Genomic DNA, 12,010 nt, shown 5'->3' on the forward strand with positions numbered 1-12,010 from the left:
TTGCACAATGTGACGTAATGGCCCTGTGTATAAAAACCTGGCTGATATGGTCAGTCGACAGACCATCCAGCGAGACCATCCAGCGAGACCATCCAGCGAGACCAACCGGCAAGACCAACCATGGAGACTAGATCATCGACAGAAGTGGACGGATTGTGCGTCTAGTCGGGGTGTCGGCCAAGGCCGTCGCCCCACCTACGACTACGTCGACGATGAAGAATCGCCGTCGGACTTCTGAATGTGTGTAAGTGACAGAGCGGGTCTCCACATCGGGATCATTGGCCATTCAGTCCTGATGTGCGTTCTGTCACATGTTTACCACTGTATTTACCATTTTGACCATCCTTCGACCAACCAGTAATAAAACATGGCTGCTGCTGTCTTCATCTCTAACGCCGACTCATGTCCTCCCTGTCTCTTGTCCACCATCCTAAACTACCACCTGAGAGCGACCACGGCGATCGCTCTTGGACAGATGGTGGAGAAATATCCGGGTAGCGTGAGTTTGCTGTGACTCACGCACGATTCCCCTACCCTAACTCGCAGCAAAGCAACCGGTAGTTTAGAGATGGTGGTTGACAAGAGCAGCGTCAACGTCGGGCGCTATCTTGGCGGAAGAACGAAGACATCAGACAGTCAGCCGACCTTTCATCGACGAGAGTGCAGCCCATAACCAGCAACCTTCTCTAAATCATCGAAAGCAGCAGGACGCAGCAAGCCCATGTGTGAGTACAACAAATATCAACGTCATCCGTCAAGATCAAGTCAGCGAGTTTCAAGTATCTGCAGCAAGTACTCCATAATATGTGTGTGACAATACATGTGAACGTTTGTTCGAACTATCTCAGAGTTTTATAGTGACTGTATATGTTTCCCTCGGACATTCTTGTACATGTCAGGTATGTCAATCTTCTCCAGCCATTGTTTCATATGTATTTATATGTGTCATATTTTTCATCTACTGAGTACTTATTGCTATCTGTATGTGATGTTATGAGGCGTACATCTTTATTAGATTAAGTTTTTGAAGTCGGTTAGGCTCTTACTTTACTACATATCCTTGCATATACACATTTAATGCAGATCAACGCTATCTGCGGGTTCCGAGTCGTCCCACTCAAATCAGACTCCCGGTTTCAAGGATTTTTCTAGCAATTTGTTCCTCTATAACTATTACTATGGACAATAGCTTATAACGAGCTATGCAATACTGTAATTACTCTTCGTGAAAACGTCTAAATCTTTTTATGTGGTAAAAGCAGTCGTAGAAGTATAATAAGCTATGTCTCTCCAAGCTTATTTGATGGAGACTGTTTATCCAGTCTACATCCTACTTCTTCGTTTTGCCAACGTGTTTGTGCTTAGTTATGATACCGGCGAAAATTTAGTATCCATGTGCATAATACTTTCTATGGTAACTGGCACACAATATACAATTCGCTAAAATATCTTTGAGCCAATTGCACTTGAATTAATTTTTCATCAACTTTCGGTTTAGACTTTTGAAGTTGGTTAGGTTTATTTTTTTTCTCATGCCAATTCTACTTTTAGTGCAGATCACATCTACATCTGCTAGCCTTGTCGAGTCTAGGCTCACCAATATAAGACTCCCAATTTCAAAGATCTTACTGTTGTCATGAAAATATTACATTCAAATGCAAACGACGACGCATTACCCACATTCTGTTTTTGTTCCTGTAAGTCATACGTGTACTTATCAGTCAGGTATTCCGACTGTATGGGCGACCGCGAGCAAGAGTTTGCCGCTCGGTGGAAACGTCCAATGTTTTATTTGTACGAGCTGGATAGCCGCTCACCTGTGTTGTTGTACGAGCTGGATAGCCGCTCACCTGTATTTTGTGTGTACACGTCCGATATTGTTATTGTTTTGTTTCGCCTGACCATTGTTGACAATTCGATTCATGTATTACCTTTGACGTTCCCGTATATGCCATTACGATTATGTGACTTATGATCGATGCCTGTACTAGATATTGTCAACGCGTCAACGTTTCATCCAATTCACTGTATACTTTTATATCCAATATTGTCACTATTCTTAAAAAGCGCTTTTGAGGACAAAAGCTCCACGACGTTCAGGGGTGTTGTCATAGACTAAATCATTTCAATAGGTTTCCTTAAAACTTCATTTATTCAAACAATCTATTTGTTTCAATATAAGTCCAAAGTGCACCGAAATTCTATCCCCTTTGTCTATGTAATGTATTCGGCAAACATTCGGTGTATCCCCTCTTATCATAAACCCCCCTCCGGGCAGGACCCTTAATTCTCAAACGCTATCAATACATGTCAATTGACACCTCCTTAAGTCGCCTAATCTTACGTGTGTACATGTGCATGGGCCAGTGACCTTGCACAATGTGACGTAATGGCCCTGTGTATAAAAACCTGGCTGATATGGTCAGTCGACAGACCATCCAGCGAGACCATCCAGCGAGACCATCCAGCGAGACCAACCGGCAAGACCAACCATGGAGACTAGATCATCGACAGAAGTGGACGGATTGTGCGTCTAGTCGGGGTGTCGGCCAAGGCCGTCGCCCCACCTACGACTACGTCGACGATGAAGAATCGCCGTCGGACTTCTGAATGTGTGTAAGTGACAGAGCGGGTCTCCACATCGGGATCATTGGCCATTCAGTCCTGATGTGCGTTCTGTCACATGTTTACCACTGTATTTACCATTTTGACCATCCTTCGACCAAACAGTAATAAAACATGGCTGCTGCTGTCTTCATCTCTAACACCGACTCATGTCCTCCCTGTCTCTTGTCCACCATCCTAAACTACCACCCAAGAGCGACCACGACGGACGCTCTTGGACAGTCTTAAAAGGCTAGAGTATATTGAAGCGCTCCTACGATATTGAAGCACTCTTCAGTGCAAGTGCTGGTTTTACATTAATCCTTAGCCACTACCCAGAAGTATTTAATTATGCACATTGCGTCGTGGGCTCCTCAAGTTTTATGTTTTTCATGTACAAACGAATATTTCTTTTCTATCTTTCGACACACAGCTGTACATGTATATCCCTAGTCTTTGTCCAGTTTTATTCAATTTGCGTGTTAGATCTGTACATACAGGTTAGATTCGTGTTCAGTAGCCTAGATGCTTGTAGTTTAGTCGCAAAATCAGTTCCGAGAGTTTATACAATTATTTCGAGCAATGATGAATTTATATGTAGGGCAGTTATTCCGTATTTTAAGAGATTCCGTGGATCAAATAATATTCGAGTAGATTTGCATCAAATACGCGTTCACAGAACAGGTTACAACAGTCAACATTTGTATTTTGATGTCTCATAAACATAAATAAGTATTTCACTTATGATTTGAAACGTTCAGTTCCACGTGCTCTTGTATACGGTACAGAACAGTTTATACGTGAATTTAAATACCGTAATCATTCGAAAATGACATTGTCTTCTCTTCCTATTTCACGAAATTATACTTTCAAACCCGCATAGTTCAGCATGTAATTTCAGCCTTCATTCTGTTCCTATCCAGTGCCGTATTTTATCAGAGCCATCCTAGAAAGTTAACATTGCCATTTAGCTGTGTTATTGTCTTGTTTGTAAAGCACAAAAATGTACATTCCGACATCTTTAAGTATAGCATTACAGTATAACAGGTATTCCACGTTATTGATAAACTCCGTATATATCGAAACCGCTCGTTGCCCACAGCAACATCAGTCGGGAAATATTTAGCGTAGTCACCCAAATAATTCATGATAAAACAAATTAGCATCACTCTAGCTAAAACTGTACCTTCTCCCCTGTAGTTACACATATTACTTAGTTATGTCACGTACCGTATTGTATTGAGAAAACATTTGCTAACGTTGTAGTTAGAGTGCGTCTTGCAATACCGGAGTTAAATGGCGTATGTCCAGTCTGTGCACTACATGCCGTTTACCGTATTTGCTCAGTGCATGTATTTCGATAGTTGAAAACTACTGTCATTAATCGTAAGGCTTTACCGTAGTTAATGCATCAAGCGCGACCTACCATAACGGACATTAATCCAAACCGTAGTTAATGCAATAGGCACTACATACCGTAATTATCGTGGACCCATTACCGTAGTTAGAGTATTAGGCGCTACACCCCTAAAAAGTCATAAATCGTTACAGTAGGTATCACTTTACCCGCAAGATTAGGTTATGTTGTATTATTTATATTGTGTTTCTGTAAGCAGTTACTATACATACTCTGTATACTTGACTTATACTGAAAGTGTATTAGGATATTGATTGTTATGTCTATTATTTGTATGTCATTATTATGTGTTAATTGGTATTGTGAATGTCATCAGACACTTGCTTGAATAAACCCAAGGAACTCACAGCTCTCTCCTTTCTTGTTTCAAGGTTCGCTCCCAATAGCTAATTCCCCAAATCGAGGCTTGACAGCCCCTTTAACCTAGTAAAGTTAAAGGTTGCCCTAACCGGCACAAGCGAGCTGTCTTACTACTAAAACGAATCTTGTTTCCTCAAAAAGAAATCACATGTAAATAAAAAACCCACAGATATTGAATATTTGTTTAATTAAAAACGGTTTGAGTCGACACATGAGATCCATGTACGAAGGAAATGCGTGATGCAAAACATGTGCGTGAAGATTTCTGAACCATGCTCCTTCATAACAGCGTAAAAGGCAATATACTGAGGGAGTGTTTACTCGTTCACTGGTCACGTAATATATACCCAGTTCGGATCCCAACATGGGTACGCTGGTTAAAGTATATTTTTCAAAGATAAAAGTGAAAACAATTCACAACAGCTTAACTTCAGCGTGGATTACACCAGAACCCCTTGTATTGGGACATTCATACATACGACACATCTTAGTTTACAAAATGTATATTTTATTTTATGTATTTTATTTATATATATTATTATTTTGTGTCCTTCACAGTAAACGTATTAAAATGTAACGACGCGGGATAGAAGAATCGCGAAGGGCTTGGCGTCATTACCTTGTCAAAAACGAAATTAACCCAGCGAGAACTCTAGCAGAGAAGTGTGTTTTGACAGAGTCTGATGAATGACTATAAACACGAGAAGATATGGACGTATAAAAAGCCAACGATAAGCAATGTAAATGTTATCTTTGATGTTTAGGAAAACGATGACATAATTACATCATTATTTGCAACTGAACACAGCTATTTCCTGTCGTGAATTTGGGGGATTGGCACATGTAATTTGCATATCACAACACATAGCTCAAACTGGAATGTTCCGAAAGAACGCGATATTTCTCACGTTTTGAAATTGAGGTCAGTTGAAAAAAGGGAAGTGTCAAAACGTTCACAAAATCGTTGACGGTAATCGTTTAGAGCTTAAACTTATTTTTACATATTTCATTGTATTAATACAGTGCAGTTTAATATTGTACCTGACAGGTCTTTGTTTACTTTTATTACAGTTACTACTGACAGCGTTATCTGGCACCTCTGGTCGCGGAGATTTTGACTGCTGACATATTGCTGGTTGTCACTGCATAAATCATAAGACAATTAAGGAAGTAAATATGGGGAATTGGATCTCTAGTGATGTAAACAACGCCATGCGGATTCCTATATCATTTGTACATTCACTGGATTGTCTATAACTAGTCAAGACTAGATAAAATACAGGCAGTTGTGAAATAGCTCCAATCGCCTTGAGTGTGGCATGACCCGTGAAGGACCGGGGTTGAATAAGCCTTCAGCAGCTCATGCTGGCCATAACAGACGAATATGCTTGTCGTAAGAGGCAACTAACGGGATTGGGTGGCCAGGCCCCCAAGTCCGCAGGTCGATGCTCATGCTGATGATCACTGGATTGTCCAGACTCGATTATTTACAGACCCTCGCAATATAGTTGGAGTATTGCTCAGTGTGGCGTAAAACTAAACATACTCTCTTACGTGAGTGCGGCACAATATCCGTCAGATTACACGTAGATTATAAAAGATATACGTTTATTATCCTCCATGCCGGATAGCTCGTACAATGAGAAATATAAGGTTACATCAGAAATAAAGTGAGAATTATAAGATTGCATCAGAAATTGAGAGTGATTCAGTCTTCTTTGTATCATTCTCTCAGTGCTGGAAAACAGTGTACGTTTATGGTAGTCAGTTACACACCTTGTACACGCACCGTACAGCATTGTGAATTGTGACCCATCACCTTCCTTTGAAGAAAAGTTAGGATTGCAGGATAACAGATACAGAATAAGATCACCTTCAGGCATATTGTGAAGTCAGCTGGTCAGCTTCTGGCAAGTTCGGACCACAGATCATCCCTCACTTGAGTGAGTGAGTGAGGTGTATATTCACATGACGTTATGATGTAAGACAGGGTATCTGAAAAGACGTTACCATAGTGTTCGCGCAGATACTCGTCAGATTTAAACAGTGTGCAATCGTCTACAGTTAAGGCTTGGATTCTTTCTCACAGCTACCCAACCTGGGTGAAATGATACTGAAGAGTGAATCCACTGGAAGATCTGGGTCGTTACGGATCCGCTCAATCCAGATCCGGTATGGATCTCGAATGAAAGTCCAATACGGCAGATTTTACTTTCTTTCTTTCCATGAGGTAAAACATGGATAATTGCCGTTGTCCAGGAAGGTCCTGAAATGATACATTAAGCTATACTTATCGGTACTTATCATAAAGTCTATAGATATCTGGCAGAGGACCCTGTTACTTTGGTGAACACCCATGTGAAAGCCGAGCAGTCGAATGAGGTATCTATTGAGGTGTGGAAGTTATCTATTGTCAACTGCCTGCCGAAGAACAGAAGTCCTCAAGTGTCTAACGCGCCTTCAACACGCGCATAACACCAAGCAGACCCAGATATACATCACTACGATTTTCAGCATTCCTTCAATACCGCTGATTATATATCGGTATGCCCTCTCCAAAAATAGTTTATGAAAGTCTCTGATAGGTTTTTCTTTGTTTACCAACTGTAAACATGTATAGTGATGAAGGACTCACCAAACACTAACCATTAAGCAGGGATGTTTTCCCGGACGTGACATGAAGAAGCCACGAAAAGGCAAATGTTAATTAATTCGCAAAGAGCCTGGTTCAAAATCTTCATGCATCTATCACTGTCATAGGAGGCAACTAACGTAACCGGGTGGTGAGGCTGGTTGACTAATATTAATGGAAAATGATGCATACAAACATCTTTGGAAAATTCCGGCCAACAAACCTGATCTTGTTCTTTTTGGTAAAGCCAATGAATTTATTTAGGTCATTGAGTTTTTAGTCACTTTTGACAACAATGTCATAGGTAAGACTCAGGAAAAACATGATAAATATGCGGACCTCGCCTTTGAAATATCTCGCTTGCATCCCAAGTACACTGTCGTCAGGTTCCCCGATGTTCTCGGTGCCCTTGGTTTGGTACGTCCTGATCTCTTGGCGCAGATCAGGGGTGTGCTCGGGTTCTCCGCTGGGAGCACAGCCATTCTGACAATTTTGGTTATGCAGAAGACTGCAATGTTGAGGCGCCTTCATTTTCTCCGGAAAGTTCTTGGTGGGTTCGACTAGGCAGCGTTTCCTAGGGGAAGTCCCATTCACTGTCTTATGGACGAAGACCCTGAGCTGATAATGAGCGTCCCCGGTCTGACTGTGCCAGGATCACTCGAACCCTCGCTGTCTGCTGCATTTCTATTTTAATCTGTAAAACATAATAATAATTATTATTTTTATCCTAGTGTCATATGTCTATTTACAAACATATATTCTAATGAAACTAACTGACATTACCCAAACGGCGTCCGTCTATCAGATCAACAATTAAAACAATTATTAAGTTTACTTAACGTAGTAAATTAAAAGTATATATATATACACATAGACACACACACACACACACACACACACACACACACACACACACACATACACACACACACACACACATACATACATACATACATACATACATACATATTTACATACATACATGCTTAGAAACACATATGAATCATATTGAAGAAGAGATGTGAAGATGACGTAAGAACATATCTTAACGGAGCACAGTGAGTGGCTGATTCATTAGCGATATTATGTAGTATAAATATTGCTAAATTCGGCTTTAAACACGTTAATTATGTCTTATTGCTTAATTACCAGAAGAGCGCCACATTTGCGTTTCGACTTAAATATGTCGCATTTACAATACTCGCTACAGAGAGCTGGGGCTAGCGACGTAGACGTCATGTCCTTGATCCGTCAGTACGTAGAACATACCGGTAAAGAAAGTAAAATGACACACAAGAACTCGTATGAATACAGTCCAATACAATTATTAGCATAGTTTTCTTTAGGATACACTGAGTCGTATAGTATGACAATGATGGCGTTATCAAAGTACCGCCATATTTGCTGAGAGCGGCTTTAAACACCAAACCAAACAACCAACTAACGTTATCAAAGAGACATCATATTGCTGTAATATTTCTGAAAGTGGAGCCAACCAACCAACCACCCAAAGAGCCATCACACAGCGGCTTTTAGCCATCCCCACTCAGACTCATCTAAGGACAGTTGTACTGTCGGAGAGTCAAAATCAGTTTCCATGACACTAAGGGCCCATAGCAATTCAGTGACAGTGACAAGGAAGCTTTTAGGTGTAACATATTCCATGCTATTAACCTGTCGACTGATACAGGTTTGTGATATCCAATCGTTTGTCATGTTATTGTGGTAGACGCGTGACGTGATGGAAAGTATTGCACGAAGACACGACACTTTAAATCTGAAAATCATTGTGGTTAGGTGGAGAAGAGCCCATATTGAATCGTGACTGGTAAACTGGTTTTCCTCTTGTAATGTGCGGTCACAGGCATCGCTGCTGCACTTTGGTTACAAGGGAAGCCACGCCGCCGTGAGTGTGATTCACGCAGGAATCGTGACAGCTTTATACTGGTTTTCCTCTTGTGATACACAGCCCAACGTAATCGATACCTGTCACAGGGACATACGCACTGACAAGTGTTGTTCAGGACACAATCTCTCAGTGGAAGTCATAACCGTGTCAGGGGCGGTGGGGCAGTCTTGTGGTCAAAGCTTTCACTCCTCACCCCGAAGACACTAATTCGATTCCATCCATGGGTTCAATGCGGCAAGCCCAGTTTTGTTGATCACTGTGATACTGAAGGAATATTGAAAAAGTGGCGGAATGCCGCACTCACTCACTCACTCACTCACTCACCCACCCACCCACCCACCCACCCACCCACCCACTCACTCACTCACTCACTCACTCACTCACTCACTCACTCACGTGTTACGAAGTCATTCACTACCGAACAAGGGCGACAACGTATGGACATATTACTTTGTCAGTGAGGGTGGCCTTTTTTATATGAAACTGGGCATCAAGTCGAAGGCACCCACTGTGTAGCGACATGCGTGAACCGCTTTAAATATTGGTATCTACAATGAAACATCGTATCCATTGTCGATGAAAACTTGTATATCCCCAGAATTACCTCCCTTGCTGAGGGTAGGCTGTATAGTCTCGTAGTTAAAGAGCTTGCTCTTCATGCTGATCGTCCGGGTTCGATTCCTCACATGGGTATAATGTGTGTAGTCCAATTCAGGTGTCCTGCCGTGATACGACAGTAGATTATAAAGAACGTAGACGAACTATACTCTTGAGGTTTAGTGTTTAAAAGGTTCCATTTTATTTTGAGGGATTCTTTAGCAAGGTCATGTGCAAAATTTCACATGCGTGGGTGACGTGGTTAACGAGATATTAATCATCCCAACACATTGGAGTGTAATATTTCTAACAAAACTACAGAGAATGAAAACACGACTTCTCATTTGGCACCTCTCGGATAATGGTATGCCCTCAGTGTATATCATAAAATTATGTTTAGTATAGTATCGTATTATATATGTTTAGTATAGTATTGTATTGTATATGTTTAGTACAGTATTGTATTATATATGTTTAGTATAGTATTCTATTATATATGTTTAGTATAGTATTGTATTATATATGTTTAGTATAGTATTGTATTACATATGTTTAGTATAGTATTGTATTATATATGTTTAGTACAGTATTGTATTATATATGTTTAGTATAGTATTGTATTATATATGTTTAGTATAGTATTGTATTATATATGTTTAGTATAGTATTGTATTACATATGTTTAGTATAGTATTGTATTATATATGTTTAGTATAGTATTGTATTACATATGTTTAGTATAGTATTGTATTATATATGTTTAGTATAGTATTGTATTATATATGTTTAGTATAGTATTGTATTATATATGTTTAGTATAGTATTGGATGACTTCCAGTCATTATCAGCAGTCGCACATTTGGATTGCTTAGTTTATTATTTAGTCTAGGGATGATTTTTAAAGTCAACACTATTTCAATATCCCAAATACATTGTGTCTAGATAATATTCAAGCTAGTACTATTTACAAATATTTACAAATATTGTGAGCTGACACGTGTGTGACCATTCAGTGTTTAGTTTGAGCCCTTAGCATCATGTATGAATAAGTGAAAACATGATGAAAGGTAAACCAGTGTGGGGATCGTGAGACTGGAGCATAGCAAAACCAAATTGCTTGATCATGAGTTTGACAGGTAATATGTCGAAAAATAAAACATAAAAATAACTGCATTTGTAACGTTGTTTTGGTGATTCTGCATACACTCTTTTAACGCCCCTCGTATGTCTGGTGTATTGTGTAACCATACTCACTCACTAACTCCAGTGTTGGTCATGCCAACTTCACAAGTCTTAGCTAAAGAGGCATCGAAACAGTTCATTAGGGGACGTCAGTTACACGTTCAGGCCTTGATGACGTTATCCTAGCCCCTGACCCTCGACATGCAGATTAGGGTTCATACTGATGGATGATGAGCGCTCGGTTAGATAAGGTGAGTGAGTGAGTTTACTTTTACGCCGCACTCAGCAATATTCCAGCTAGATGGCGGCGAGTCTGGACCAGAGAATCCAGTGACCAACAACATGAGCATCGATCTGCGCTAATGGGGACCGATGACATGTGTCAACCAAGTCAGCGAGCCTGACCAATCGATCCCGTTAGTCCCGTTACGACAAGCACAGTCGCCTTTTATGGCAAGAAAGGGTCGCCGAGGGCCTATTCTACTCCGGACTTTCTCGGGTCCGTTTATAAAAAGGCGATCAGTGTGTAAGCTTTACTGGTGCACACTGCACGTATGGTGTCCATCATAGATATTGTTACAATATATGTGTACGCGAAGGTCCCGACCCTTAACTTCAAAACAGGCGGTAGATAGCCAAGTGATTAAGGATTTCGCTTGTCATGGAATATTACTTAAAGCAATGTAAATTTAAACTCACTCACTTGGCTAAAAAAAAGTACGGTATGTTCTATTTAAAAAGATTTCACATCGAAAATATATGAAAATGGTGCTGATAATTCTATTTTTGTAGGTTTACCAGGAGAAGATATGTAGTCGTATTCAAGGATGGACGGATGAAAGGGTAGAACCCTCGCTGCCGTAGTGCGACCTGAGTGATTCAGGCTCATCTGAGTGTTGACACTGGACGTAGGAAGGTGAGGGAGAGGTAAGAGGAAGCGACAAGAGTGTCACACATCGACTACCACGATGGCGAGACGAGGTGAGTGAGCGGTTATGGTGAAACCACGCTGGCTGTGTCGGACCTTCCCCAGGTGAACAGGTATACCCAAAGGTGAAGGTCATATTCTTAATGGAGTGCAGGACGACAGTAGGTCACACCTAGGGTTTGATCTTTGATGAAATGGTAAATAGCAAAGATTGTTTTCGACGGTGTAGCAATTATCTGACTTTAGGTTTGCGTAATTCAAGTTTACGCAGGTTATCTGAGGGACGATAGAATAGCCTCGAGGTTAATGCGTTCGTTTGTCACACAGAAGACCCGAGTTCGATCCCCCACGTGGGTACAAGCCCATTCCTGGTATTGATAT

Source organism: Haliotis asinina, chromosome 1, assembly GCF_037392515.1.
Source record: "Haliotis asinina isolate JCU_RB_2024 chromosome 1, JCU_Hal_asi_v2, whole genome shotgun sequence".
Classification (NCBI taxonomy): Eukaryota; Metazoa; Mollusca; class Gastropoda; order Lepetellida; family Haliotidae; genus Haliotis; species Haliotis asinina.